At 42.9% G+C, this 26,217-nt stretch overlaps 1 long non-coding RNA gene across 2 annotated transcripts in view; it reads right to left on the reverse strand.

Annotated features, from left to right (window-relative positions):
• The window catches only part of LOC102124358 (uncharacterized), a 121,811-nt gene that overhangs the window by 5,363 nt on the left and 90,231 nt on the right, over positions 1 to 26,217 (reverse strand). The window contains exons 3-4 of one of the 2 annotated variants that reach the window (XR_012422788.1): positions 16,245 to 16,400; positions 14,206 to 14,361 (exon numbers count right to left, since the gene is read on the reverse strand). This is a non-coding gene — a long non-coding RNA (uncharacterized lncRNA). Of the gene's footprint in view, positions 1 to 13,423; positions 14,362 to 16,244; positions 16,401 to 26,217 lie in introns of those variants that run through there. The other variant, XR_006692176.3, reaches the window with a different exon arrangement.

The raw sequence follows: 26,217 nt of genomic DNA on the forward strand, positions 1-26,217 counted from the left end.
GTAATGCCCCAAAATCTTCTTAACTACTTGAGGATTTTAGGGAGGGTGAAGGACGAAATGGGATTAATTCTTTCTTCTTCCAATTGTCTGGTCCCCTCACACAATACTAAACCCAGGTTCTTCACTGAGGTTTGGCAAAGCTGGACCTTGAATTTTGAAACTTTATATCCCCTATTAGCTAAGAAATTGAGAAGGGCCTCAGTGCTTTCCTGAGAAAAAGGCATCCTTTAGGTCTAGCACTGTGAACCATTTAGTTCCCTCAGGTATTTGGGTTAGCAAAGTACAGGGATTAGGGACTACTAAATGAATTGGGACTATGACCTCATTAATGAGGCAGAGGTCCTGAACTAGTCTCCATTCCCCACTGAGTTTCTGCATCCCTAATATTGGGGTGTTGCAGGGGCTATTGCAGGATTTGCAGAGGCTTTGCTTCTTCAGGTTATTAATAATGACCTCTAGCCCTTTTCCAGCTTCTGGCTTCAGGGTATATTGTCTTTGGTTAGGAAAAGAAGTGGGATCCTTAAGATGTATCTGGATCCATATAGCGGTCATAGCCTGACCAATTTTTCCCTGGCTTGCCCACACCTCTGGGTTAATACTGGCTTCTACCAAGGGAAGACAAAGAGTTTGTCCTGGGGCAATAAGGATGCCAGTTCTCATGCAAGCTAAAATATTTCTACCTAATAAAGGAGGAGGACTCTCAGGCATGACTAAAAAGACATGTGTAAACAGTAGGTCCCCCCAGCTACAAGTAAGGAGTTGAGAAAAATATCAGGTTAGAACCTTTCCTGAGGTGCGCTTCAGGGTTGTGCTATGGGAAGAGGAGAGGCCGGGATTGGAGAGGAGAACAGAGAGACTGGCTCCAGTGTCCAGAAGGAGGCCCACCCTCCTAATTCAATTTCCAAAATCTGATTCAATTTCCAGAATCATCTGGGGCTCCTGGGCAGTAATGGTAGTTTGGGCCACTAGAGCCAGGGAATTGAACCCTGGGACCTGTGAGTTTTGCTGGACCATTTGTGAGACCAATTCTGGACCCAGTTAACTATGTCTCTGGGGGCAGTCCAACCTCCAGTGGCCACTGCCACAGGTTGGACAGGGTCAAGGTGGCTTCTTACTACCTGGACAGTCCTTAAAGTGCTATGGTTTCCCACACTGATAGCAATTAATGAATTCACCTTGGCTATCTTAGACTTGACAGGCCTATAAAGCAGCTACCAGAGAATCTATTCTTCTCTTGTGCTTTCTCTCTTTTTCCTGGGCCTACGTCTGATGCTTACTGCAAAAGACTTAGGTGGCCACCCTCAGGAGGCTATCCAGAGTACTATCTGGTCCTATATTCTGTTTCTGTAATTTTCTTCTAATATCAGGGGCTGTCTGAGTAATAAACTTGTCCTTTAGGATTAGCTGTCCTTCAACTGAGTCAGGAGATAGGGAAGTGTGTTTCATTAAAGTCTCCCTTAGCCTTTCCATGAAAACTGAGAGATTCTCATGTGGTCTCTGATCTATCATGGACAGCTTAGAGTAATTAAGAGGTTTGACCCTAGTTTTTCGTAGGGCCTCCAATATGCACATTAAAAAGTGTTTTCTTTTCCATTCACCTGTGGGGTCACTAGGGTCCCTGCCAAGGTTTTCAAGGGATATTGCCTCTCTCCCTATTGGGAATGGTTGTTCCATAATTCCCTCACCTTCCGTATCTCTTATTTTCCATTTTGCCTCCTATAAGAAACATGCTGTTCATCCCCAAATTTCTCAGCTGCCTGCAGATCTGTATGCCTCTCAGCAGCTTTTAGGGTTTGGTTTAAGAGTAACATAACATCACTCCATGTGAGGTCATGTGTCAGGCCTAGATTTTGGAAAGCCTCTATATACTTGTTGGGGTCATCAGAGAACCTACCCAGGTATTATTTTATTTGTCTAAGGTCTTGCAATGAGCGAGGTACCTGAACCCTAGTAGCACCATGTCCACTGGGCATTTCTTGCAGAGGTAAAAGCGTAGCTGGGGAAGAGAGGAATTTTGGAAGTGGTGGAACTGGAGGAGCTGAAGGCACAGTCGGAGGAGGGGGCCCTGGATAAGGGGAACAGGAGTTGCTGATACACTTCATTGTCTCCGAAGATTCCCCAGGAATTTGTTTTTTTAGCTTTGGGGAATCATTCCCCATGGGTCTGCCTGATATGACTGCTGAAAGAGCTGGGTCAATTGTGCATCACTTGCAGAGGTCCAGGTTATCCTGCAGGGCAAAGAAAGCCTATACATAGGGGACCATTTGCCTCCCGTCTACAGAAAAAATCTAATTGTTAGATAATATTAAAATCAAGATTTCCCTCAGAAGGCCAGGTTTGTCTGTCCCCAAGCTAGTAAAAAGGCCATGCCCTTGTGCAAAAGAATGTGAGTGCTTTTTCTTCAGAGTCTTGGGGTCAAAGGAGTTACAGTACTTCAGAATGCACTCAAGAGGAATGCAGGCTGAAGATGGTTTGTTACTTTTTTAGAAAGAGGTAGGGGGAAGGAAAGGCATCCTAGTCTTCTCTTTCCTTTTGGAGTGACAGCCTTCCTCTCCCACTGCCTTTTGGGGAGGAAGACAGTGGGGGCGACCCCCCTACTCTTCTCCTTCCTTTGTTCCCTGGGCCCTGGCATCCATTAATGGTGCCACCCAGGGATGCAAGTGTGACCTCCATCCATGGACCCGGAGGAGTGGGTCAGGCAGTAATAGTCATGCTTACCTGTGTGAAATCCTAGTCCTCCCCTGATAATTCCCCTTTGATTCCTTAGATTTGTGTGGCCAGCATGTTCCCCCTACAGATGAATCTCAGGAGAGACTACCTAACAGTTGCATCTGGGCCAGGCCCCGCAGTGAAGAGAGTATTCTGGGTTGGGTCTTATATTTTGCTATTATGGCCCATGCTAAAGTATTTATCCTTAGGCCATTTTTCTGATTGACTTCCAAGCATAGAATCCCTTCTCTATTTAAATGCCATTCTGGTCGGAGGCAGAATAGGTGTCTCAGAAGACCATAAGGATCAAATGACTGTCTTTCTGCTGATAAAGATGGTATTGAGGCCAAAATCTGGATTAGAAAGACCTCTCGCTCTTCCATGTCATAGGCAGAGTTTTCCTGTTCACAGAGAAGGTGTAAGGCCTGGTCTCTAGTGGAAGGGCTCAATAAGGAGAAGAGTTGGGAAATTAGAGGGTCTTGGCAAAAAGCCGACATGGTTCCTCATGGAGAAGATTCCCATTCCACTAGGTGGGTGTTGTAAACCTTGAAATACTAGGCTGTAGCTTGGTTTCCAAATGCTCTCCAGACAAACGGTTGAGAGAGAGGTGTGAGGCATGACAGACTGTCCCCACAACATGTCTCCCAATAGGAGAAAGTTAGTTTGCCTCATAGAAAGGCTATCTAGGTGAATTGGGCAGTGCTGGCTTCTCACCTGGAAAATAAACAGCCTAAATGAAGACAGGGCCACTCACTGGGAGGGAAATAGCCCCCTGTCTGACCCCAGGAAGTGTCATCATTGGGAGTCAAATGATCCCTTAGACCCAGATCGTGAAAGCCTGCTGTCTCTAAAAAATCACCAAAACAGGCCAGGCGCAGTGGCTTATGCTCATGCCTGTAATCCCAGCACGTTGGGAGGTCAAGGTGGGTGGATAACAAGGTGAAGAGATTGAGACCACCCTGGCAACCCTAGTGAAATCCTGTCTCTACTAAAAATACAAAACTTTGCTGGATGTGGTGGCAGGTGCCTGTAGTCCCAGCTACTCAGGAAACTGAGGCAGGAGAATCGCTTGAACCCGGGAGGCAGAGGTTGCAGTGAGCCAAGATCATTGCACTGCACTCCAGTCTGGCGACAGAGACTCCATCTTAAAAAATATATGTGTGTGTGTGTATATATATACACGTATATATATGTGTGTGTGTATATATATACACGTATATATATGTGTGTGTATATATATGTTTTTTTATATATATATGTATACACGTGTGTGTGTGTGTATGTGTGTGTATATATATATATATATAAAACCAAACAGGAATCTCTTGGGCTACATTCCTGGTTGCTAAGGCACTTGTTAATCCTGCCTAATAAGACTATTTCCCCAGGTTGTAAAACTTCTCGCCATACTGCATAGAGAGAGGGTATAGGAGACATAGTAGCCATGAAAAGAAGGACACTGTGATAGGAAAGCTTGGAGGTCCTGTTGCCAACACCCATCAGGCAACCAGGGGCTGGGGTTAGTCCAGAAGCCTTCAGGTAACACCGGGGTGTGGCCCCGGCCAGAAACCTTCAGTTGGCTCCAGACATCTTTCAGCCCCTCACAAGAGCTAGGCCCTCCACAAAAGGAAATGGGTTGTAGCAGAGCCAACATTCCCGGGACCCTGAGGGCACTGGGGGATTAGCTAAGTCCTCCCCAGGAAGACTATCAAGACTATCATCTATGTCTTTAGGCCAGTAGCCATGCTGGTCATGTTTAAAAAGCCAACAGATGTCTGGTGTTTTCCTTGATTTGATGAAAATGAGGACCAGAGGCCTCAGAAGTGAAAGTAAAGAGTTGGAGTCTGCTCCTACTCACCCTTTTGATGAAATCCCAGACAATCCCCACAAAATGAAACCAGTCTCATTGTCTGAGATGTCACCTGAAGTTCTTGGTCTCATGGCCAAGGAAATCAAGGACATGGAACCTCCAAACGTGAGGTTAGAGCAGAAGTTTAATAAGCAAAAGGAATGAAGCTCTCTGGAGCAGAAAGGAGTCCCAGAAAGATGGACTGCCATTCTGCAGTAAAATGTAAGGGTTTTTGTAGACAAGCTGGAGGGTAGGGGTGCTTCATTTGCATAAGGAACAAATTTCTGAGTTCCCACTCCACCCTTTCTAGTGCGTATGTGGGCTTCTTAGCCTGAGTTACTCCATGTTGAACAAGGAACACAGCACTGTTCCCTGCTGAATGTGTCTGAGATTCTACAACCCTCAAATACTCAGGAAACAATGGCTTCCATGAGAAAACAATGGCTGTTGTACCCATTCCCTATGGAATATTTTGCTCTTTTGCTTTGTCATGTTTGAAATGCTTGTTCCCCAGTGCTGTAAAGACATAGCACTTGGACATAAATTTAATTTCCTCAGCAAGGTCATTTTTACTTTCTGCAGAAAGGGTACACTCGCCAGCAGTTTTGCCACGAGAGTATACAAAACAAAGGAGACAGGGTCATTTGTAACCTGACTTCCTGCTGCACATGTGTAAAAAAGATACAGGCAAAGAACACTCCAAGGTGGATGTACCTGGTTCAGGGTAGCTCTTCTTACCGGTGCTGCTGCAGGCACTTCACCTGCACAAGCCTCTCTGTCTGAGTATTTCCAAGAAGGGAGGGGACTGTGCTTACTGGGGCCCACTGTGTATCTGCACATACCCACCTTGGGCTGCTTTTTGTTAGAAGGGAATTCTACCGAGGACCCTTGCCCTATCTGCCTAGTCGATTTCTCTCTGTCTTCACTCACATTAGCATATGCAAAAGTAACTACCTCTCTTTTGTTTACCACAGAATTTAGAGCCTGAAACTGTTCCTGAAATTTAGTAGATCCTCAAAATATATTTATTTAATAAATGAATGAAAAATAGATAGTAAATAAGTCCAAAGTGAAAAGCTAATGATTAGGTAATGAGTGTGTATTCAAAATATTACAAAAAAAATTACTTTCCTTTTAGTGATGTTTAAACCAAAACAATTTTAGTCTAAAAATTTGAAGTCTATAAAAGTGTTTTCTAAATCTTTTGTTACTTTTTTTTTTTTTTTTTTTTTTTGAGACGGAGTCTCGCTCTGCCGCCCAGACTGGAGTGCAGTGGCCGGATCTCAGCTCACTGCAAGCTCCGCCTCCCGGGTTTACGCCATTCTCCTGCCTCAGCCTCCCGAGTAGCTGGGACTACAGGCGCCCGCCACCTCGCCCGGCTAGTTTTTTGTATTTTTTAGTAGAGACGGGGTTTCACCGTGTTAGCCAGGATGGTCTCGATCTCCTGACCTCGTGATCCGCCCGTCTCGGCCTCCCAAAGTGCTGGGATTACAGGCTTGAGCCACCGCGCCCGGCCAATCTTTTGTTACTTTATTGAAAATTTCATTTGGAGACATTTTACAGAAAACCTGTGCAATGCCTATGAATTTATTTTTCATGCTTATTGTCCTCTTACTATGAAAAATAATTGTTAGTTGAATTGTTTTTTATTGACTTTTTTCAGCTTTACTGAGGTATAATTGATAAAACATATATATTGAAGGTGCACAACTTGATGTTCTGATATACATATATATTGTGAAATAATCATCTCAGCAAACTAATGCACATACCCATCAAGTCACAGAGTTACATTTGTGTGTTTGTGTGAGGTGAGAATATTTAAGATCTACCCTTTTATCAAATTTTGGGGAGGAGAATAAGGGGAGATGTTGTCAACCTGTCTTTAAATGGTCTGGGAACAAACATCTTCAGAATTACTCAGGGGATCATTAAAAAGCTAATTACTCAGATCTACCCTTTAGCTACTTAACTGGAGTCTCCTTTCTTAAGAATCATCAATTGATTACCCAAAACTAAATATCCATACATTTATTTTACCCAGAATGCAAGCAAAAATATGTATGTTTCTTGAGTTCACAAACCTAAAATATTTTATTAGATGGACATTAACAAATTATAATAGTTATGTATTTAAATGTTTGCTTTAATTTACTTATCTCAGGAAATTGTGCATTACTTTTACATTCCATTAAAACTTCTTGGCAAAATGAGGTATTCTTGTAGTCATCCAGTCTCAAGTCTTTTATTTAAAAGTTGGAGACCTGGCTTTTCAAATAATCTTTAAATTGGCTTAATCTTAGGAATTGAAATACTTTTGTTTAATACAATAGCTTAAATCAGACTGCCCTGGGCTATTCTGCTCTTCCACTTGAATTGCAAGAAAAGCATATTTCAGCTAATCTTTCTGCCTCCATTTTTGGATGATAGGTTTAGATGCCCCACTAGAACTCAACAATAAAACTACACCCTGTGACTCCTTTCCTTGAAACTGCTTTTGTTTAGAAACAAATAAAAAGAAATCTGACATTTTATTTTATAACATTGCTCAGCTTTCCTACTGATGTTTTGGTTTATTTTTCCCAATTTAATAGTAAATTCCTCAGCAAAGTACATTTTAACTGTAACATTTGGATTACTTAGACAGCTGTCTGCAACTGTGACATTCCACTGATGTGGCTATCCTCGGGAGATTGTGTTTTATTTATATCAATGGAATGATTTGAGTGATTGGCTCTGTGCAAACCTCAGTCTTTTGTTCCTCTTGTTTGTATCTGTATAGGTAGGGTGGACAAGGGGAGGCCAAGGGTCTTTCTCACTTGGTTAAAAAAAAAGATTGACTTGCCCTTGACCATTTATAATTAAAGCTAATTTTGAATTATTTCTCAGAGTTTAGATTGGGCATAAAAGTAATATATACCCCAATTCTCTGATGCATTCTACAGTTTCATAAGTAGTCTATTTCACTCGTGCCATGTTAAGAGACCACCCACAGGCTCTGTGTTAGCAACAAGGCTGTTTATTTCACCTGGGTGCAGGCGGGCTGAGTCTGAAAAGAGGGTCAGTGAAGGGAGATAGGGGTGGGGCCCTTTTATAGGATTTGGGTAGGTAAAGGAAAATTACAGTCGAAGGGGGTTGTTTTCTGGCTGGCAGGGGTGGGGGTCACAAGGTGCTCAGTGGGGGAGCTTTTGAGCCAGGATGAGCCAGGATGAGCCAGGAGAAGGAATTCACAAGGTAATGCCATCACTTAAGGCAGGAACAGACCATTTTCACTTCTTTTGTAATTCTTCAGTTACTTCAGGCCCTCTGGACCTAGACTTGCAGGTCACAGGGGATATGATGGTTTAAATTGGGCTCAGAGGCCTGACAGTCTAGTTCTAATTTGGACTAAGTTAGAACAAGAAATATTTGTTTATTTACAGTCTATTTTTCAAGTCCTCTACTACCAATACCATACAGAAAGAAATCAACAGCATTTTCAATAGAGAGCCAGCCTGCTGGATCCCAAAATTCTGAGCTAGGCAGCTACAATAATCATTGAAAGTTCTAGCACATAGTGGGTGCTTAATAAACATGCAAGCTATTAATAATCATTATTACTAGGAACAAGGAACACAGCACCGTTCCCTGCTGAATGTGTCTGAGATTCTACAACCCTCAAGACATATACTCAGGAAACAATGGCTTCCATGAGAAAACAATGGCTGTTGTACCCATTCCATATGGAATATTTTGCTCTTTTACTTTGTCATGTTTGAAATGCTTATTCCCCAGTGCTGTAAAGACATAGCACTTGGACATAAATTTAATTTCCTCAGCAAGGTCATTTTTACTTTCTGCAGAAAGGGTACACTCGCCAGCAGTTTTGCCATGAGAGTATACGAAACAAAGGAGACAGGGTCATTTATAACCTGACGCATCCCCCGCTACTGCTGTGTCTGGTTTCCATTGGCTGGAACAGGACCTCACATTCTGCATTTGTCCTGACTGGGTAGCAACTTAGAACTTCTTGTTTTTTTTTCTTTTTTTTAGATGAAGTCTTGCTCTGTTGCCCAAGCTGGAGTGTAATGGCACGGTCTCACCTCACTGCAACCTCCACCTCCCAGGTTCAAGCGATTCTCCTGTCTCAGCTTCCCAAGTAGCAAGGATTACAGTTGCCCGCCACCAAGCCTGGCTAATTTTTATATTTTTAGTAGAGATGGAGTTTCACCATGTTGGCCAGGCTAGTATCAAACTGCTGACCTTGTGATCCGCCTGCTTCGGCCTCCCAAAGTGCTGGGATTACAGGCATGAACCACCGTACCCGGCAGCAACTTAGAACTTTTTAAAAGAGGCAAAGGCAGAGGAGAACAAAGGAAGGAGGAAGTAACTTGTGGAATGCTGAGAAAGGTAAAAATACTTTCAAATAAGGAAGAGGAAAAGGCTATGACCTAATGCTTGCTTGGACCAGTATAAGCATGCCAGGGCAAATATTTAGGCTAAATTGTGGGAGCTAAGAATATAAAGTACATTGTGTTCCATGTGTCTGTGTGAAAAGATCAACAAACTGGCTTTTTGTGAGCAACATGGCTGTTTATTTCACCTGGGTACAGGCAGGCTGAGTCCGAAAAAGGAGTCAGCAAAGGGTGGTGGATTATCATTAGTTCTCATAGGTTTTGGGATAGACGGTAGAGGTAGGAGCAACATTTTGTGGGCAGGGGGTGGATCTCACAAAGTATATTCTCAAGGGTGGGGAGAATTACAAAGAACTTTCTTAAGGGTGGGGGAGATTACAAAGTACATTGATCAGTTAGGGTGGGGCAGAAACAAATTACAATGGTGGAATGTCATCAGTTAAGGCTATTATCACTTCTTTTGTGGATCTTCAGTTGCTTCAGGCCATCTAGACACAAGGGATATGATGGCTTCGCTTGGGCTCAGAGGCCTGACATTCCTATCTTCTTGTATTAATAAGAAAAATAAAACGAAATAGTGGTAAAATTTTGGGGGGTGGTATGGAGAGATAATGGGCGATGTTTCTCAGGGCTGCTTCAAGCAGGATTAGGTACAGTGTTGGAATCTACAGTGGAGAGATTCAATTGAAGAAAGATTTTGGGGTAAGAGGTGATATTGTGGGGTTGTTAGAAGGAGCATTTGTCATATAGAATTATTGGTGATGGCATGAATGTAGTTTTGTATGAATTGAGAAGTCAAACAAAAGACACAAGGTACAAATAACCTTGTGTTATTTGTAGGAGGAGAAAAACAAATATTAAAGGACTAAGAATTGGGAGTACCCGAGACATCCAATTACAGAATGTCAAATGGGGTTCAGTGTAATTATTGGCTTGGTTGGCAAGTTTTTGGGCTCTATCCTTGAGTCTTTTTATGTTGTCATAAAAAGACAACATTCTTCATTGGTAAAACAACATTCTTCAGTAAAAACAACATTCTTCATTGAAAAATATACAGAGTCCTCCCCTCCCTACTCCTGTGTTTTTTTTTTTTTTTTTTTTTTTAGCAGTGAATAAGTCGGGGCCTCGTAGAATTTGGAGGAAAGAGAAATGCAAAGCCAGCAATTGTTTGTTAAAGAAGGATTAGAAACAGCTAGGAGAGAGTGAGATTGATAGTGTGGTGGAGATAGATGGGGAGAGGTAGACAGTGGCATAAGAAGGAGAATGAGAATAAGAGTAAGTATGAAAGAATAGGACTTCATCAGTGTGAAAGAATTGGAGTGTACTTTGTCACTGAAGATCTATCCACTTAAAGAGACTTAAGGGTGGCAGTTTGAGGTAAAACCAGGAGCCACTAAATACCAAGAGCCTGAGAAACTGCTTGGGTGATTTGACTAATAAAGGCCGGTCTGTCATTGGACTGTATAGAGGTGGGAAGGCCAAACCGAGGAATTATGTCTGACAAAAGGGAAGAAATGACCACGGTGGCCTTTTCAGACCCTGTGGGAAAGGCCTCTACCCATCCAGTGAAAGTGTCTACCCAGACATATTTCCTGACCCGAGGCATGTAAGTAAAGTCAATTTGCCAGTCCTGGGCAGGGATGAATCCCTGAGCATGATGTGTAGGGAAGGGAGGGGGCCTGAATAATCCCTGAGGAATAGTAGAATAGCAGATGGAACACTGAGAAGTTATTTCCTTGAGGATATATTTCCACGATGGAAAGGAAATGAGAGGTTCTAAGAGGCAAGCTAGTGGCTTGTAACATACATGGAAAAGGTTATGAAATGATGTTAGAGTAGAATGGAAGGAGATACTTTTCTTGGTCCCGGGACCATTTGCCTTGTGTGGGAAGAGATAGGTGGAAATTTCAGCAGGGGAGTAGGTGGGAGTGGCTGGATGAGGAGAAAAACTGCCATGAGGGATAGAAGTTGGAATGCTAGCTGCTTTTTTAGCCACCTTATCAGCATAAGCATTGCCCTGTGTGATGGGATCTGATGCCCTTTGATGGCCCTTGCGGTGTATGACTCCACCTTCCTTTGGAAGTAAAGCAGTCTGGAGAAGAGTTTTTATTAAAGAGGCATTAATGATAGAGGACCCTTGTATAGTTAGGAAACCTTTCAGCCCATAAAACAGCATGGTGATGCAGGATATGGAAGGCATATTTAGAGTTAGTATAAATATTGACACATAGTCCTTTTACAAGAGTGAGGGCCTGAATTAAGGCAATGAGTTTGGCTTGGTGAGAGGTAGTGGAGGGGGGCAGAACAGTAACCTCAATGATAGATGTGGAAGATACTATAGCATAGCCTGCCTTTGCTGGTGTGCGGTGATTAGGCCTGGTGGAATTGCCATCAATAAACCAAGTGTGAAAAGGGTAGAACAGGAAAGGAGGAAATATAGGGAAATGCAGTGAATGTCAGGGGGATCAGAGAGATACAATCATGGGGATCAGGTGTGGTATCAGGAATAATGTGGGAGGCCAGAGAACGTGGGGCCAGGGACGATGGTAATTATGGGAGATTCAACAGAGTGAGTATAGCCGAAGAAGCCAGGGAGCAGAAAGTATATGTGTCAGGTGTGAGGAAGAAAATAGATTTTGGAAGTTATGAGAACTATAGAGAGTGAGTTGAGCATAGTTTGTGATTTTGAGGGCCTCTAAAAGTATTAGGGTGGCAGCAGCTACCACACACAGACATGAGGGCTAGGCTAAAACAGTAAGGTCAAGTTGTTTGGACAGAAAGGCTACAGGGCACGGTCCTGGCTCTTGTGTAAGAACTCTGACCGCACAGCCCTGCACTTTGGCTGTGTGTAATGAAAAGAGTTGGGATGAGTTAGGGAGAGCCAGTGTGGGGGCAGCTTCTGGGGCTGATTTTAAGGAACGGAAAGAGGAGTGGGGAAAGGATTTAGGATCTATGGGGTCAGCTAGGTTTGCTTTTGTGAGTTTACATAAGGGTTTAGTCAGGATGGTAAAACTAGGTATCCAAAGGCGGAAGTACCTAACCATGCCTAGGAAGGAAAGGAGTCCATGAGGGTTATCTGAAAATTTACCTAGGACTATTTTAATTTGTTTTAAGTCTGAGAGAGAAAATGGTACATGCACTCTGGCTGGGCCGAATTCTCCTCCCACTGCTTGGAGGGGGTATAATTGGGGAATACTGGCACTCTATGGTTCATTGTTTACCCCTTTGTCTATCTCCCTTTGGACCTTTTGGGTTGAAGGGGGGTCCTTATTAGTTGGGGAAGGAGTCAGGGGGGCACTGGGGTAGGGAGGTAGACTCTGAGGGCTTCCTGTAGGGCATAAATGACACTTTTTACATAATTGAGAGTTGTCTCTTAATGAAAAGAAATTTGTATATATGGCACTTCTCTCCATTTGCCTTCTTTTCTATAAAAGAGGTCTAGCTGTAAGATGGTATTATAATTTATAATTCCCTCAGGAGGCCAGGTTTCTGCTCCTTGAGGAGGATGTCATGGCCAGGTGGTACTGCAGAAGAATATAAGTCATTTCTTTCTTAGTGTCTGAGGATCAAATTGGTCCCAATTCTCCAGAATACATCTTAGGGGCATTTTTGCCTTGGGAGGAATGTTTCCCATCTGAAAAAAGAACATAGTGATGCCAGCACCCCTAGTCATTTTCTGATGAGCATTAGTCCTAGAGTGTTCTCTATGGTCCTAATGCTTATTCCTTTCCAGGGTGCGTAACCACCTATGGACCTCTGCTTATCGGATTAGTTATGATCACTGATGTAGTAGTCCTGCACCTGTTTTCCTGCCTTTCTTGTCCACAAAGAAAGGGGTCCAGGCTGCTGGATTCTAGTGGTCCTTTACCAGCATGCCCAATATGGCCTGTGCACTCAGGGGTGAGTCCTAGAGCTGGACTGGGCTCCTGAGTATTTCATAACAACCCAGCAGCCCCATCAAGATGCATTCCTATAAACAACAGTTCTTATGCAAATTCGTTTCACAGAGGGTGTAGCTAACCTTTTGAGTCAGGATTGAGATAGTCTTTTGATTCTGTAAGTACTTTAAGACTTGGCTGAGTGCAAACAGCTCGCGTGTTTGAGGAGACCTATTATTAGGCTTTTTTTTTTTTTTAACTCTGCTTCCACAAGAGTCTCCATATCAATTACTGAATACCCACTGGGATTTTTTCTCAATCACCAGGGAGGAACCATCTATCATCCTGTCCTGAAGGGAGTTCCTCCTAGGTCTGGTCGACTTTGCATGGTAATTAAGATTTAAATCCTGTTGTTTTGTAGAAGGGGTTTGGGAGATTAGCCAGACATGATCAGCAGGGAGAGCACGTGTGCTTTCATGAAGAATTATGTCAAGATAGGTAATGGATGAGGAAAAAATCTGGGCTTGACTGAAGTAATGGGGGCTGTCCATGAAGCCTTGCGGCAGTACCGCCCAGGTAATTTGCTGAGCCTGATGGGTGTCAGGGTCAGTCCAAGTGAAAGCAAAGAGAGGCTGGGATGAGGGGTGCAGGGGAATAGTGAAAAAATCATCTTTAAGACCAAGAATGGAATATTGAGTTGTGGAGGAAGGTATTGAGGACAAAAGAGTGTACGGGTTGGGCACCACAGGGTGGATAGGCAAAACAATTTGGTTGATAAGGCGCAGATCCTGAACTAATCTGTAAGATTTGTCCGGTTTTTGGACAGGTAAAATGGGAGAATTGTAAGGAGAGTTTATAGGTTTTAGAAGCCCGTGCTGTAGCAGGCAAGTGATAACAGGCTTTAATCCTTTTAAAGCATGCTGTGGGATTGGATATTGGCATTGAGAGGGGTAAGGGTGATTAGGTTTTAATGGGATGGTAAGGGGTGCACCATTTGTCACCAAGCAGGGAGTAGAGGTATCCTATACTTCTGGATTAAGGTGGGGAGATACAAGGAGAGGATGTGAAAGAGGCTTTGAACTGGGGCAAAAGGTGGCAGTGAGGTGTGGCTGTAGCCTAGGAATAGTCAGGGAAGCAGATAATTTAGTTAAAATGTCTCGACCTAATAAGAGAGCTAGGCAGGTGGGGATAACTAAAACGGAGTGTATAAAAGAATATTGTCCAAGTTGGCACCAGAGTTGGGGAGTTTTAAGAGGTTTAGAAGCCTGGCCGTCAATACCCACAACAGTTAAGGAGGCAAGGGAAACAGGCCCTTGAAAAGAAAGTAATGTGGAACAGGTAGCCTCCATATTGATTAAGAAGGGGACGGACTTACCCTCCACTGTAAGAATTACCCAAAGCATCTGTGATGGTCCGGGAGGCTTCCAAGGTGATTGGGCAGTGTCAGTCTTCAGCTGCTAAGCCGAGAAGATCTGGGAAGGAGTCAGTTAGAGCCTTGGGCCAGTTGGACAGTCCAATTTCCAGTGGGGTCCTGCACAGATGGGACATGGCTTAGGAGGAATCCCAGGCTGCAGGCATTCCTTGGCCCAGTGGCCAGATTTCCGGAACTTGAAGCAAGATCCTGGGGGAGGAAGTCCTGAAGGAACGCCTGACTGCTGTAGCTTAGGTGTTTTGATGTTCTTGTGTGCTGGAGATGTGGCTGGGGTTTCTCTCACAGTGGAGGCCAAGTAATTGCAACTCAGAAATACGTTGCCTTTACTCTATTATTTTACACCTTGAGGGAAAGGTTGAGTCCTGTTGTGGTGTTTGAGGGCTGGAATCTAATTTCTGGAGCTTTTTCTAATGCCGGGAGGGCACTGGGTAACAGAATGCATATTGAGAATAAGACAGCCTTCTGGCCCCTCTGGGTCTAGGGCGGTAAAGTGTCTAAGGGTTGCTGCTAAGCAGGCCATGAACAGGGCTGGGTTTCTGTCTTTACCTTGGGTAGTTTCTTTAAGTTTGTCATAGTTAACAGCTTTGTAAGCTGCCTTTTTAAGCCCTTCAACTAGGCACGAAACCATGTAATCTTGCCTAGCTATACCTGGGGAATCTGCCTGATAGCTCCATTGGGGATCTTCTGGGGAACTGCTCTAATGCTTTCCTGGAGGTCTGGCTCATGAAGCTGGCAGTTATCGGTGTGAGATTAGGCTAGAGAAAAACTCTTTTCCATTCATCTGGGGAGAGGGTAGAAGTTAGGATGACATTTAAGTCACTCCAGGTTGAATTATAGGACAGATTTAGAGATCGGAATTCCTGTATTTATTTAGTGGGGTCTGATGAGAAAGAGCCTAAATGCTGGCTGATTTGGGAAAGGTCTGATAGAGAAAAAGGCACGTGTACCCTGACCATAACTTCAGCTCCAGCCACCTCTCTAAGAGGAAACTGTTGGGCAGGTAGGGGAGAGCTAGTCGCAGAATGAAACTGTAAGCCAGATCGGGTGTGAGGAGGGGAGCTGATAGAAGGATTATAAGGTGCAGGAGCAGAGGCTGAGGAAGAATTGGGACCTGGCTTGGCCTGGCGAGGAGCAGCCTGGGGAAAAAGGGAGAGATCAGAAGAGTCCGTAGAAAAGAAGGATTCAAAGGGCTCAGAGCTTGAGGTGGAGACTGAAGGAACAGACAGGAGAGAAAGAAGAAAGATTTGGGACGAGTCTCACTGGGAGCAGAGACTAGGGAGGGACCAAAGTGTAAAAGAATGCCTGGACGTCGGACACTTCAGACCATTTGCTCATTTTTTGACAAAAATTATCTAGATCTTGTAGGATAGACAAATCGAAAGTGCCATTCTCTGGCCACTTGGAAGTACTGTCGAGTTTGTACTGGGGTCAAGCAGCATTGCAGAAGAAAATAAGACACTTAGATTTTAGGTCTGGTGAGAGTTGAAGAGGTTTTAAATTCTCAAGAACACAGGGTAAGGGAGAAGAAGAAGGAATGGAGAGTGGAAGGTTGACCACAGTGAAGGAGGGAAGTTTAAAAGAAGGGTAGAGACACAGAGAAGTGGGTGGGGAGCAGCCCTGGGCTGCAACGTGGGTGAGCAGCCAAAGTAGGTGTCCCCGCAATTGACTTGTCACCAAGGGAACATGGGTGAATGATCAAGGCAGGCGTCCCTGCGGAGATCAGACACCAATGGAATGTGGGTGAATAATAAGAAAGGCGTCCCCATAATGATCAAACACTAACGGAAGGCTGCCTTCCCGAGTCCGTGACTGGCGCTGGAGTTTTGGGTCCACAGATAAAACGTGTCTCCTTTGTCACTACCAGAAGATGAATGGAAATTAAGAGAAGGGAGAGATTGAAGGGTGGCGGCAAGATTGAAAGGAGAATGAGGTTGAGGGATAGTGAGAGTGGTTGGAGAAGAGAGTAATAGGAGGCCGCTTACCCAATTAAAATCGGTGAGATGTTCCTTGGGCTGGTTGGTCTGAGGACCCGAGGTCGTAGGTGGATCTCTTCACGGAGCGAGGATGAAGACAGTGGACTGGTCTCCCGAAGGAGTCCTGCTGACCCAGGTTTTGGCACCAAATGTTTCACCACGTGTCTGTGTGAAGAGATCACCAAACAGGCTTTGTGTGAGCAACATGGCTGTTTATTTCAGCTGGATGCAGGCGGGCTGTGTCCAAAAAAGTAGTCAGCAAAGGGTGGTGGATTATCATTAGTTTTTATAGGTTTTGGGATAGACGGTAGAGGTAGGAGCAACATTTTGTGGGCAGGGAGTGGATCTCACAAAGTACATTCTCAAGGATGGGGAGAATTACAAAGAACTTTCTTAAGGGTGGGGGAGATTACAAAGTACATTGATCAGTTAGGGTGGGGCTTAACAAATTACAATGGTGGAATGTCATCAGTTAAGGCTATTTTCACTTCTTTTGTAGATCTTCAGTTGCTTCAGGCCGTCTGGTCACAAGGGATATGATGGCTTGGCTTGGGCTCAGAGGCCTGACACATTGATTTCTTTATCACAGCTAGCAGGTATTTAAGAATGTTAGCTTAGGTCTTTGAATAAATTTTGTTTTTAAGGGAAGTTGCTATTTGTTCCTAATTAGACGGGGAGGAATGTCTTTGAAGAGGAACCTCTACTTTACTTTTTACAGTCAGAAAAGTTGAAATCTACCAGGAATAAAATAATCCCCAAACTGCAATAAAAATTACTAAGTTTTGTTTTATTTCTTAGCTAGATCACGGTTATTCAAGGTAACTGTATATACAACATTTTATTGCATTGTTTTCATTTCCAAAGTGTCTCATATTATTCACACAAATCATCAGTGTTCACCTCTGTATCTGTTAACCCTCTCTCTCTGTCTCACCCCTTTCCTCTTATTCCAAAGGGACAAACTGAACATAACCATATTATACAGTCATATAATTTTATAATTTATGAGTTGCAGGGACAAGAAAATCATTTTCTCTAAACATGAAGTTAATTTCTGAATATCCTTTAAAACATGTATCATAACAAATTTCCTGGAATTCATTTCTCTCACTATAAACATGCCTATATATTTAAATGTGTTGCATTTCATTCTGAGTGTACATCTATTATTCTCAGGAACCCTGTGAACATAATAAAAGGGATTAAAAAGTAATTTTGGCATGTGGTTGTATTGATTAAACTTCTTTTAAGATTTTTCACCACAAAATTAATTTTAAAATCTTATATCATGGAGAAAACTTAATGATCTCTGGAGAATAAATTGCATCTTTAGATTTCAAAGATTACTTAGCAATAATCACATTTCCTCTACCACTGATTTGCCAGGTTTGTAAAACCACAATTACTACATTTAATTAGTTGCCTTTTTTTAGTTTCCTGATATTGTTTTATTTAAAAAGTCTAAAATGGACAGAAACATGATCTAAAACTGACCTGATACAAGGCGAAACAAAGCATGCATGATATTTGCTTATTAGATAGCTATAAAGTCACAAGCTTCATAGATAAGCTTCTTAATATATATATTTAGAAATGCTTAACTAAGACAATTTTGGTTTTTGCTTCAAACTGAAAACTCTAGAATATAATGTCACTGCCATTATTTCAAAGTACTAACCAAAGAGTTTTTTGGTTTTTTTTTTTTTTTTTTTTTTTTTAAATTTCAGGAATAATATAAGAACCATTTCGAATATAACCACCTACAGGATCCCATTACCAACAATCATAAATTAGCACACTCATCATTTTCTTTTAATATAATCCTTTATCCAAGTGTCAGTTAAGATAAAAATTTTACAATTAAAGTCAATTTGGAAATTTTTCCCCTATGAGAAATATGAATTTGAGGAGTATTGTGTAAATTAAGATCAACTAAATTTTATACACTTTCAAACCCCTGCAGCTGCACTATAGATGCTTAAATCCCACTGATTCAAAAAGAGGTCCATTTATGGAAATGCTCCACAGGCATGCTGTGGCTGAATAAGTTCAAAATTCCTGTGAAATGCTATTTAGGAAAGCAAATGTTAGAAGAAAATATCACAAATGGAGCATTTTTGAACCCTGCATAAAAGCCAAAAAAGAAAGACCAAAGTAAATTAGCAATCATCCAACCAAGCACATTAACTAAAAATTCAAAACAATGACATAAATAGCTACGTGTAGAGTTTTAGCACGTAAAAGTATTCTACAAATGATTATTCCTGGCACAGTAGACTAAATCCTACCCCAGTCAATTCTATCAAAAAACCAAAAAACAAAACACTTGTTTTCCACATTTTGCGTAGATTTTTAGGTAGAAATGATGTACTAGATGTCACATGGTCAGAAATTATTTTATAATCTTTTTTTTTTTTTTTTGAGACAGAGTCTCACTCTGTCATGCAGGCTGGAGTGCAGTGGCACAATCTCGGCTCATTGCAACCTCTGCTGCCAGAGTTCAAGCAATTTTCCTGCCTCAGCCTCCCAAGTAGCTGGGACTACAGGGGCCTGCCACTGCACCTGGTTAATTTTTTGTAGTTTTTAGTAGAGATGGGGTTTCACCATCTTGGCCAGGCTGGTCTTGAACTCCTGACCTCGTGATCAACCTGCCTTGGCCTCCCAAAGTGCTGGGATTACAGGCATGAGCCACCGCACCCAGCCTATAATCACTTTTTTAAATGAGTTTTTCTTTATAATTTCTTTGGTTTTAATACATGTTCCTGTATTATGGTTACTCTTTCAACAAATGCTGCACTATTTCTCCTATCCACCACCTCAAAATGCATTCTCAGAATTCCCTTTACTCTCCTTACCTCTTGACAACCTATTTTATCTTTAACCCCTAATAATATGGCTCACATATTCTACTGTGTCTCCTGTTTGCCAGGAGGATTTCATGATAACCTCCCACCAAAAACTTGTTCAGATGTCCAGACTGATGATATCATACACACATCAAAGAAATCTGGAGAAATGTCTTTAGAGGTTTTTGGGGAGAGCAGAAAAACTACCAAGCTGATTCGTCTGGCTTGGGTGAAAGGGGTGACTTTGGTTTATAGTGGTGAGAAGGTTCCTGGTATTGGTGTTCCTCCAAGGTGTTACAGGTAGTTACGCATGAGCAGGGCAGGAGAGGGCTCTCCTCCACACTCTAGAAATGTCAAGTGATGGTTTGGCAATTATCTCATTACCTCTCTAAAAATGATAATTTGGCAGTGCCAGGGAGAAGCCATTTCCTGATGGTCTACACCTGTTAACATCAAAATATTAATTGAATGCAGGCCCCAAGGAGAAGCAACTTCCTGGGCATGAATGTAGAGACAAAAATGGTGAAGTGTGATCTTCTGGGTACACTCCACCAGAAAAGGAAAGAAAGCCTCAGATGGGCGTGTGTATAACTCAGTAAACGCACTGCATGTAGTTAATTACAAAAACTAAGGAAAGTACTGGGCATGGAAAGCTCACCCTAAGAGAAGAATCATGGGAAGGAGGCGAGCTTATAAAAGTCCTATGATCATGGTTAAGCAGGGCACTTGAGCTTCTTTCTTTAACCTTCACATGCCTGCTTGGGTCTCTTCCAAGTGCACCTTCTTTTCTTTCCAGTTCTAAGGCCTTTTAAAAGAAACTTCTATTCCTGCTTTGGAACTTACCTCAGTCTCATTTTCTTATTTATGCCCTTCAGTCGAATTATTTCTTCTCAGGAGGCAAGACTGAATTTGCTATGGGCCCATATGGATATGCTGCTGGTAACTCAGGGTAACTCAGATTCCTGCCACTGGTGAAAAAGGCACTGCAGTTTGTAAATTTGGCACCATGATAAGGAGGAACGGGGGCTTTCCTATCTTCCTGCACAGATTTGGTTTGCCCAGATATGGAGCAAGTGGAGAAGGGGGAGGCATGAAGCCTGAAAGCTGTTAACAATTAAAGATCAAAATGGAGTCAGATACTTTATTACCTGTTGAAGCTGCTTCCTCTCTAGAACTGATGACTTTCTACTTGAGAAATCTAGATGCTTACAGTCAGTCTTCATTATTCCTTCAAGACATGCTTGTCTGTAATAAATAGTTCTCTGTTGTTGGTTAGCCTCTTGCAGCTAGAGGAGAAGATTTTTGGAAGGGAAGATAGCTTTCACTTGGGTAAGATTCTTATACTCTAGCCAAGTGGAAAGGAGTCATATAGAAAAATGGCAGCATTTTTGAGTGATGTATAGCAGCAGTGAAAGATAAGATGGAAGGGTTAAAATTCCCAGTGCTGGTGGGAGTATCAGGAAGACAATGAAATGAATGGCTGCTAGTTCTTTAAGCTGTCTACTCCATCAGTTTCTAGAAGAAAAAGTATCTGACCACTAATCCTATGTCATTAGCTGCATTTTCTTTCACTCATTCAGGTTTTTAAATAAAGACTCTCCCTTTAGATATTTTCCAGGTTCAGTTATTTGATATATTTTAATACATTATATTGACATTTGAATGTTTTACTAAATTTCTTTGCATATTGATGTGAGATAATTATCCCTGGGTCTCTCCTATTTCCCTAACAATGTGTGAAAAAGACATTAATTGCCCATTGTTGCAAACTATTTTTTAAAGGATGTTAGTATAGCAAACAGCTTGGGAAAAAAGTCCTTTTGAGCAAAGTTGCAGCAGGACGAGCCGCAGACAAAACTCCTTAGACACCGAGTTAAAGAAGGAAGGGGTTTATTCAGCTGGGGGCATCAGCAAGACTCCTGTCTCAAGAGCCGAGCCCCCTGAGTGAGCAATTCCTGTCCCTTTTAGGAGCTCACAACTCCAAGGGTGTGTGTGAGAGAGGGTCATGATTGAGCAAGCAGCGGGTACGTGACTGGGGGTTGCATGCACCGGTAATTAGATCAGAACAAAACAGGATAGGGATTTTCAAAGAGCATTTCTATACAATGTCTGTAATCTACAGATAACATAACTGATTAGGTCAGGGTTCAATCTTTAACTACCAGGCCCAGGGTGCGGCATCAGGCTGTCTGCCTGTGGCTTTCATTTCTGCCTTTTAGTTTTTACTTCTTCATTCTTTGGAGGCAGAAATTGGGCATAAGATGATATGAGGGGTGGTCTCCTCCCTTATTCCCCCCTTTTGAGACTCTCATTCATTTTATTAGTGGGAGTTCTCACTTTCATTTTCACTACCTATGTGTCTTCTTACAAGACAGATTGATAGTGACTTCATATAGTACACTTGTGCTGAAACATTTTGGTGAACTAAGGTAGCGACAAAACTTTTTATCATTTGAAGAAGTACAGGTAGCAAACAAGGGAGCAGTAGGCAGGTTCCTATTATTATTATAACTCCTACTATAAGAGTTTTAAATCCTCCTAGTGCTGGAAACCATTTTCTAAACATGGCCTCAGGATCAAATCCATGCCACATTTGCACGGGCACATGTGCCAGTTTTGTCACATCTCTGTCTTCAACTACTTGCCCTTGATCATCTATGTGTAGACAGCAATTAGTAAGGTTAAATTTCCCACAGACCCCTCCTTCAGCTGCTAGCAAGTAGTTGAGAGTCAATCTATTTTGATAGATAGCATTTCTCATCTGAGTTTCTTGCCAGGCCAGAATAGTCAAGGCTCTGCCGGTTTTATCAGTGGTTATTTCTAAGACAGCTTGTAACCGTATGATTCAGTTGATCATGTAAATGGGGGTCTGGTATCCCTATGAGTCATCTTGTGCCCAAGTAGCAGGCCCATAATATTGTATGATTCTCTCAGGGTGCCATTCATTACCTTTCTAATTTCCTTTAGCTATGCCTCTCTTTTCGTGGGAAGCATAGACAGGGAAACCCAGGAGTTCACCTGTTTTTATGGGCAGTAGGAAAAAAGATGGTTTAAAAGTGCCAATAACACAATTACCTGCCCACTGGTCAGGTAATTTAGCATAAGCTTTATGCCCACATATCCAGTATAATCCAGTAGGGGCTGTCCAGTACTGGTGTGACTCCAGGTGGGTCCACAAGGTTTGCAACTTTGGGAATTTACTAAATGGATTTTTCTCTGTGTGAGCTGAACTCCACCAAGTGACTGTTTTTGTGATACCATTAAACAGTTTCTGTCCGACAACTAAGTCGTCCTACAGGGTGAGTGAATTCTCCTTCTCTAGCTATGCAGTATTTTCCAACAATTGAGGCTTTTAGGACCCAGAAATTATCAGGGTGATTCTTTTGAGCCAGGAATTAATCAGGAGCTGGGTCTGTAGGTACTAATTCTCTGGCTTCCCATGGCCATTGATCTCCCATTACGGTTCCATCACATACATAACGTGAAGTCACACTGAGAGACTGGGCTACATGCTCGGCTAATTGCAAAAACTAATTTCTTGTTTTTCCTGGAATTTCTGGTACTGGTACATCTAGTTCATCATAGAAAGTTTGAAACACTGGCTCAAGAGAGCGTTTGTAAACTTCTCCTGGAACCAAGATATTTACTCGAGGATGCAGTCCAGCCCATTGATTCCTAGGGTCTCATGCTCACCTTTTTTTCCAGCAAGGATCAAGGGGATTGGTTATTCCTAGCTCTAAGGGGTTACATTGCCCCTTAGTACAGGAAGGGCCATTTTTTCCTTTCTGAAGGTGGACTGGATCCTTTTCATTTTTTATCCAAGTGGCCTAAATGACACAAGATCAGTATCCACATTCATTTCCACACTGTCCTAATTCATGACAAATGTACTTATATTCGGTCATATAGCCTTTTTCTTAGTTAAAAGAGCCACATCCCCTTCCTAACTCATTGCTATTAATGATGGCACAGGCATCAAATTTCAAGATTATGCGTATGGGCACCCCTTTTTCTTCTGTTCCGGCTAACATTTTACTTGTATCATTTATGAGTCCTCACCAGTCTTCAGTCCTTAATCTCATTTCAAAAACTGTGGACATGGGAGGCTCAGAGGGGTCATAACACACATCTGGTCAGTCGTTTCCTGGGCTACATACCTTGTATTGAGTGTCATTATATAAACATGTTCCTTTTAAAGTTCTTAGGCATTCACAGTAACTATAGAACAGAAAGATTGTTTTAACTTTTTGCCCTACCTCGGTAACCTGATGTATACACTGAAAGCAGTTTTCCATGTGGGGAAAATCAGTGGAAGTTTCTACTATACAAGTCCAAATTATAAGGAAATTGAGTCCCATGATGATTCTCCTCATGCTTTAGCCATGTGTAGACCAGTCAGCTTCTGGCTGTGACTGGAGCAGGGCTTGTCCTCCTCCTCAGAGTCACTTTGCAGGGGTTGTCTGGGCTCGGTTTTGCCTCCCAGGTTTCACCAGCTCCAGGTTTCATACAGCTGTGGTGGATCCAGGCTGGGATTCCTTCTACCCTGACAGTCATAGGGGTGGTCAGGATGACGGTCTGAGGTCGTTTCCATCATGGCCACAAAGGGACTACATTCCAGTCCTTGATCCACACGCGATCACCTGGAGAGAAAAGGTGAACTGGGGAGAATAAGCTGATGGGACACCTCTCATTTACTTAAGTTGAGATTGTTTGTGTAATTTTTCCTAAAGCCTGTAGTTGTCACTGTAATTCAGTTTCACCTAACTCTTGCGGAGTGCCTGGAAGCTCCCATAGTATAAGAGGAGGCCTATGATACAGTATTACATAAGGTGAGTATCCTGTTTTCTTAGAAGGAGTGCATCTAATTTTAAACAATACCATAGGAAGGGCCTGTATCCACTTTAATCCTGTTTCCTGACATACTTTCTCTAAACTATTTTCGATGGTCCAATTCATTAGCTCCATCTTTCTGGAACTCTGAGGTCGGTAGGTGGCACGTAGCTTCCAAGTGATTCCTAATGCCTTTGCTGTCTTCTGTATCAAGTCAGCCACAAATGCCAGCCCGTTATCTGATCTGATTCGTAAGGGCAGTCCAAACCTAGGAATATGATCTTGGAGAAGCACACGGGTTACCTCGTAGGCCTTTTCAGTTTGTGTTAGATAAGCCTCCACCCACCCAGAGTAAGTACACACAAGAATCAGCAAATACTTGTTACCTCCACATTTCGGCATTTCTGTGAAATCCACCTGAAGATCCTCAAAAGGAGCTGCTCCATAAGCTTGTGTGCCAGGTGGAACAGTGGGGCCTTGCCTCGCATTGTGCTGTTGGCAAGTAACACACCATTGTGCTATTGCTTTGGCAAGGGCTGGTAAGTGTGAGACACAGAAGTACCAGCCTAATAATTTTTGAAGTGACTCTGGACCTAGATAAGTGGTTTTGTGCACAGCCAATACGACTATGGCTCCCAGCAACTGTGGCACAGCTACTCTCCCATCTGGCAGTCTGATCCATCCTCCTTTTATTACTTGCCCCTCTTCTGTGTGGAAGAAGTCTTTTTCTTCGTTAGAATAGGTAGGCACCAGGTCAGGTGTTTGAGGGAGTAAGGGGGCTACTACTGATGCCTGGTAAGGGGTAGATGCTGCTTTTCAAGCTTCTGAATCAGCTCGAGAGTTTCCTAAGGCCACTGACATAGAGGCTCACTGGTGTCCCCTGCAGTGCATGACTGCCACCTTCTGAGGTTTCCACACTGCCTCTAATAATTGTAGAATTTCTTATTGATATTTCATGTCCTTTCCCCCAGAGTTTAACAGACCCTTTTCCTTATATAATGCTCCATGCACTTGGAGGGTTAGAAAGTCAGTGTAGATGTTTTACAATCTTACCTTCACTGAGTTCTAGAGCCCGAGTTAAAGCAATGAGCTCAGTCTTCTGGCCTGAAATGCCCTGTGACAACGGTTTGGCTTCAATGGCAGCATCTAAAGTTACCACTGCATTATCTTGTACAACTTTCTGCTTGTGGGTTAATGAAGCTGCTCCTGTCCACATATAACTCCCAGTCTACTGATGCCCATGGCTGGTCCTGAAGTTCAGGTCTGCTAGAATAGACTGAGTCCAACACCTCTACACAGTTATGCTCAACCGGGCTCTCTGATACTGGGAGCAGGGTGGCGGGATTTAGGGTGTTGCAGACTTCAACAGTTTTCCGGGGATTTTCACATAGCAAGCTTTGGTACTTGGTTAATCTAGCATTTGTTAGCCAATGATGTCCTTTGTTATTCATCAAAGTTACCACAGCATGGGGGGCCTTTATATTCAGGTTTTGCCCAAGGGTTAGTTTAACTGCTTCTTGTGCTAACAGGGCTGTTGCTGCCAGGGCCCTTAGATATGGTGGCCAGCCTTTGGAAACCCCATCTAGTTGTTTTGAGAGATAGGCCACTGGCCTTGGCCAGGGCTCCACAGTCTGGGTTAAAACTCCAACTGCCATTTTTTCTCTTTCTGACACATAGAATATAAAGGGCTTTGTCAAATCTGGTAGTCCTAGGGTTGGGGCCAACATAGGTTTTTCCTTTAACTTACAAAAGGCTTGCTGTTATAGAGGCCCCCATTCAAAATGCTCCCAGTCACTCCCCTTTGTAATCCCATACAAAGGTTTGGCTAGTACTACAAAGTTTGGAATTCATAATCTGCAAAACCCCACAGCTTCTAGGAATTCCCTTACTTGCCTTCTGGTTTTAGGTTCCGGTAGGCTGCAAATGACCTGCTTTCTTTCTGACCCCAGGCTGCGCTCCTCTTTCTGAATAGTGAATCCCAGGTAGTGTACCTGCTCTCTGCAGATCTGAGCTTTCTTCTTGGACACCTTATACCCACAGTCCTCCAGGTGCCGAAGCAGGGCATCAGTCCCTTTTGCGCACCCAACTGCCGTGGAGTGTCCCAGCAGAAGGTCGTTCACGTACAGGAGCAAGACGCAGCCTAGGTCTTTAGCAGGAAACTTTTGCAGATCTTGAGCCAGGGCCTCCTCAAAGATAGTAGGGGAGTTCTTGAATCCTTGGGAAGCCGGGTCCAAGTGTACTGAGTAGTGACACCTGACTCTGGATCTTCCCACTGAAAGGCAAACAGCTTCTGGCTCTCAGGAGCT

This window comes from Macaca fascicularis, chromosome 14 (genome assembly GCF_037993035.2).
Source record: "Macaca fascicularis isolate 582-1 chromosome 14, T2T-MFA8v1.1".
NCBI lineage: Eukaryota > Metazoa > Chordata > Mammalia > Primates > Cercopithecidae > Macaca > Macaca fascicularis.